This window comes from Trichoderma ghanense, assembly GCF_004382785.1.
Source record: "Trichoderma ghanense strain CCMA-1212 chromosome Unknown scaffold_3, whole genome shotgun sequence".
Classification (NCBI taxonomy): domain Eukaryota; kingdom Fungi; phylum Ascomycota; class Sordariomycetes; order Hypocreales; family Hypocreaceae; genus Trichoderma; species Trichoderma ghanense.
This window is the reverse complement of record NW_027395666.1, coordinates 2,364,810-2,370,809: the sequence shown is the minus strand read 5'-3', so window position 1 is coordinate 2,370,809 and position 6,000 is coordinate 2,364,810.

Genomic DNA, 6,000 nt, shown 5'->3' with positions numbered 1-6,000 from the left:
TAGACAGCTGCTTGTCACAATGGATACAATAAACAACCATTATTTCACAATGAACTTGGAAGTTCCGCTTCGTAAGTATTGTTGAGTCTAGTTCCTAACAGGATGTACATCTCGTCTAAGTTTAATAAGCCTTAGATCAACGATCGCGATCCCTCCTCGCAACAGGTTACGCTGCGTCGTAAATGTCGGCCCGTGCACCTGGACAGTTATTCTGCGTTTTTGCAACCAGTAGCTTTTCATACCCATATTTGGTAATGGGAAGAAAGGGGATGGCAGGGATCACAGGTAAAAACGAACGGTCAAAAACGAATCTCCATTGGTAGCTAGTCTGTGTGTAAGAGAGAAAAGAAAACCGGATCCCTTTCAGCCAGAGAGGGGTAAAGTGGTGGCATAAGCCACCCAAGTCAGGAAGGTGGTTCTGACCCCAGCCACACCTCCCTCATCTGACCGCGGCTCCTTCATGGGAACAGTCCAAAACGTATTTCACACAAGTCAGTTCGGAAAGGACCCAGTCCGCTGTTGCTCAGTTATTCAATATATCTATACAGTCCCGGTAGAAGCCGGATGTTGTCAACAGCTCATAGGCAATCAACTATCCGGCTTTCTCATGGGAAGCACTTAAAGTAAACTTGTGGTAAAACTTCTCTTATGCTAGTCCGTTGATGTGCTAATTATTAACAGATGTGCGTTTCCCATTGAGGGCCAGTTGATTGTAAGATCAAAGTGCCAATCTCAATGCATATGTACATCTAGGCCGTCTCTTCGCAGTGATTGCTTTTTCAAGCTTTCAAGAACGTCTTAAATAAGTCAAGAAGCAGCAGAAACACAATGATGAGAATTCCAAGCAACTGCGGCAAGCTGCTTGCCTTTAGTGTTTTAGCTCCTGAGATACAGGCACCCAGCTAGGATGGATCTTCCGCCTTTAAACAAGCTGTTTACGTCCAACGGACTTGTACGTGTTCCTATTGCTCGGTTCCATATCAGCAGCCAACACTGCCTTCTGGAGCGGCACAAACGGCAGAGGCTATCTCGCCGTTTCTCATGCCCTTATATTTGTTGCCGGATCTAGATTCTGGGCCAACGTCTATATTACCTAGGTAACTCAAAGGGAGAATCATAAAAGAGGCTAGTTAGTGTGTTTCCTCCTATGACATAAAGCGAAGCTACTGGGAACAATTGCATCGGCATTATGATAATCTGTGAGGAATGATGACTGTTATTTTAAAGTTTGAAAAGACTATTTTAGAAACTTGTTAGAGCGGTTTGTAATATAAAGCGAGGTAATGCTGACAGTCTAAATTACCACATATTTCTAACTTTTGCAGTGGCTTGACGGTATCTAGATGCTTGTAATTTGGACATTACATATTAGGGCTACATTATCACTTTCCATGATGTGAAGGAATGCTGGAGAATATGGTGGCATAAATAAGCTTTAGCATGTGAAAATTTACTTGAAGGATATGGCAGGATAGACAAACTTCAGCATGTAAAAGAACATCTAGAAAATATGGTGGGATAGATAAGCTTTAGCATGTGAAGAAATGCATAATTGTATATCAACCAAACATTGAGCGCGAATAAATCAGCTTCCTTAACTTCTCTATATATCATTTCCTCTACTCTAACATTCGAGCTAAGACGCTGCTTCGTCTCGCTACGATAACGGGATTGGGAGTATTGGCACTCATTTTGAAGTAACAGAATATAAAAATGGACTTGTCCAGCCAAGATAGGCTTCGCCAGAAGGGAGGAGTGTTCTCTAATCTACTTGAGATCCTAGGAGAAGCTCAACGCGATCTTTTCAGCCAATCGACCCGTATTGTACCCAATTTGAAACTGCTCAGCAGTATTAAAGATGTAATTACTGCGGGCGGCCAAATTGACGATCGCAAATACCTGGTAAGTGGACTGAACCTTGAAACATTAACGGCCAAGACAATATGATATTAATTCAACCATCTGCTAAACAAGCTTGAACAAATCGTCGAAGCTGCCGCATCTCTTCCGAATGGGTCCATGCTTCGAGGTGATCTTAATGCAGGGTTCATAGGCACTTTATGGCATAACCTGCAGCATCCACCAATATCATACCTTGGGGATAAATTCAGATACCGCACTGCTGATGGATCCAATAACGTAAGTTTTCCGTTTTGTGGGTGACGGATTCCATGATCTAAGTCGTAACGTTACAGAATATTACATATCCCAAACTCGGTGCCGCAGGAAGCTATTACGCTCGAAGCGTCGTCCCACGGCGCCCAAAGCCTCTCAATCTTCCCGACCCATCGCTTATTTTTGACAGTAGGGCAGATATCCATTCACAATAGAAATGACTCTGACATGGCTAGGTCTTTTGGCGCGCAACAAACCGATGAGGGAACACCCAACCAAGGTCTCCAGTAGCCTATTTCACTTCGCCACTCTTATTATCCATGGTAAATGAAAAATCCCACCAAATATTACTTTAGGTTTGAAATGATCTAATCACTTAGACAGACCTTTTCCATACCGACGAGACGGACAGTACTAGGTTGAAGAATTCGTCCTATCTTGATCTGGGCCCGCTGTATGGCAATAATGAGAACGAACAAAAGAAAGTCCGTACATTCAAGGACGGCCTGTTGAAAAAAGACACGTTTGCCGAAAGCAGGCTTCTCAGTCAGCCTCCTGGTGTTTGTGTTCTCATTATCGCCTTCAATCGTTTCCACAACTACGTCGTTCAGGAGCTAGCTACTATCAACGAGCAGGGGCGCTTTAGCATACCAGCTGGGATTACTGAAGATGACCACAGATACGGCCAGGCTCAGTTAAAACGTGACAATGACCTATTTCAGACTGGAAGACTGTAAGTTGCTAATACAGAAGCCTTATAATGGAGTGTTATGTCACTAACTCCTCTGGTCTAGTATCACCTGCGGTCTATATGTTAATGTTATTTTGAATGACTATCTTCGAACAATTCTTAATCTTAACCGCAATCCAGTCAATTCAGATTGGAAGCTAGATCCTCGAGAGGATTTCGATAATGTCTTTGACATGGAAGGGACCCCTCGAGGAATCGGAAACCAAGTCAGCGTCGAGTTTAATATGATCTACAGATGGCACAGTGCCATAAGTGCTCAGGATGAAAAGTGGACGAATGATCTATTTCACGAAATCTTCGGAGCTGACGCTAACGTTGGTAAGTCATAAGTTTTTCCCATAACCACAGCTTTTGCTCAATAGGTTATTGCTTAGACGATTTGCCTATCGATACATTCCTACAAGGGGTCCGCACGTGGACCAAGAATATACCTCAAGATCCTGGGAAATGGATTTTTGGTGGCTTGGAGAGGAGTAGTGATGGCAGCTTCCCAGACGATAAACTTGTCAAGATTGCCCAAGACGCGACTGAGAGCGTGGCAGGTACGTAATTCCTATCCGACGGGGATTCTCTTCCCTAGCTTCGTCAACTCACACATCATACTGCTATCTAGGGGCTTTTGGGGCTCGAAATGTACCCTCCATCTTAAAGGTTGTGGAAATGTATGGGATTGAGCAAGGGCGCGCGTGGGGACTGGCGTCACTGAATGAATTCAGACAATTTTTCAAGCTGGAGCCCTATTCTTCATTTGGTATGTGGACATCCTTTTCACCTTGGCAGAGTAAATTCACTAACAGGTCTTAGCGGATGTGACCACGGATCCCTCTGTTGCTGAAGCCCGTAAGACGAATGATTTCTAATAAGTTAGAACTCCCATGCTGACTTGGTAACACAGTCGAAGCCCTCTATGGGCATCCTGACGACATCGAACTGTATCCAGGACTATTGGCTGAGGATGCCAAGAAGCCAATGGTCCCAGGATCCGGACTGTGCCCAGGGTTTACGACCTCTTTTGCTATCCTTTCGGATGCTGTCGCCCTGGTTCGTGGAGACAGATTCTATTCTGTTGACTACAGCCCCTCGAACCTGACGAATTTCGGGTGAGTGATGTTAATAACTTGGCTTGTATTGCTGCTAACATCAAGTCAGGTTTAATGAAGCTAGTTCCGATCATGATGTCGCCGGGGGCGGAGTGATGTACAAGCTCCTAATGAGGGCGTTCCCTGGCTGGTATCGAGCAAATAGTGTGTTTGCTCTGTATCCCTTTACTACTCCAGAGGGAAATAAGGAAACCTTCGACAAGCTCGGAACTTCGCAGGATCTAGACTTCGACAAGCCGATGTTCATTGGTCCTCCGAAACCGATAACTACCTGGCAAGGCGTTGTTAATGTATTAGAAGATCAGGCGCACTTCCGCGTACCTTGTTAGTTTCTCAACCCTCCCAGACCCCTCTATTTAGCCCAAAGCTGCGGCGACTAACAGCTCGATAGGGGGTCCGCATACATTTCAGCTCACTCACCATGACTATATGCTTAGCGGCGACAGTCCTGCTAACGCACAGCAAAGAGTTGTGGTCCAGAAGTGTCTCTACAGTCCCGAAAACGGCCTGGAACAGGTCAAGCAGTTTTACGAGCAGGTAACTGCGAAGCTTATTCGCCAAAACAGTCATAGGATTGGGGGGTCATACCAAGTCGACGTGGTCAAAGAGTAAGTTGGCGATCGCGAATGACGCACATAATATGCTAACGTGCCGAGCGTCGGAAACATTGCGCATGCAACATTTGTCGGCCACTTCTTTAGTATCCCGATGAAGAGCAACGGGGGAGGACCAAATAGCTACACAGAGGAGGCACTGGCCGATGCGCTCCGTAGCCTCTTCGGTTACGTCTTCCTCGACTTGGATACGACAAAGTCGTTCAAGAATCGGGTTGTGGCTGCCAGGGAAACAAAGAGAATGGGAGAGGTGATGCAGGAGGTCGTCACTAACATCAAAACGAGACGTTTCCCCTCTTTGAAACAATTGTTCCATACCAATTCCGCTAATACTCTTGGCAGCTACGGGGAACAACTGGTTGAAAGACTGCTCCGTACCGGACAAAGTGTTGATGAGACCGTGTGGACAATCATCCCCACTGCAGCTGCCGCATCCGCCACTCAGGCCCAAGGAGTATGTGCTATGGACCATCTCTCAACAGTTGCTCTTGTCTAATCCCAGATTATAGTGGGCGCAAATGCTTGACTTATACTTGTCCGACGAGTACTACTCACACTGGGCTGATATAAGGAAGCTTGCGCTGTCCGATGAGCCAGAGGCCTTTGAGAAGCTGAAGAAGTACGCTTTGGAAGGGTATGATACTCACTCCAAGTAATGTAACTGGGCGCATACTGACTGAGAAGAATAGATTTCGTTTGTCTACGCCTGCCTTTGGCTTGATTCGCATCCCGGACGGTAATGAAATCAAGGTTCAAGATGGCTCAGTCACGGTGTCCGTTAGCACCAGAGACACCATATTTACTGACTTTATCACTGCCGGCCGAGATCCTTCCAAGTTCCCTGATCCGGACCAAATCAAATTGGATCGGCCGGATGAACTCTATATCCATCATGGCTGGGGTCCTCACGCCTGTCTTGGACGAGCCATTGTCACTGTCGCGGCAGCCAGCATGCTCCGCGTGTGTGCACGACTCAACAACTTCCGTCGGGCACCCGGTCCGGCTGGGGAAATGCAAAGCAAGACGGTCAACGGGGCCTTTAAGGTCTATCTGTCTGAAGATGGGAGCCAGTGGGGACCATTCCCTAGAAGTGAGTATACTTAGACCTTAGGACTGCAAGGTGAAATACTAGAGGCTAACTCTATTGATAGATAAAAAGGTTATTTTTGAATATATTAATAATTAAATATATCTAGTTTATAATAATTAGCTTTTAAGATAAGCTTCTAAATATACCCAACTAATTTAAATAAACAAGCTATATAAGCTAATGATGCAAGCGAGGACAGACTCTACTCTATGTAGATATAAAACGACCTAGTTAACGGCAACAAGGTCTGCGTAACGCAGAGAACTGGAGAACAAGCGATGGGAAACTCTCGTCCAACAGAACGTATGAGTAGGCTGTAACGGGTCTTGT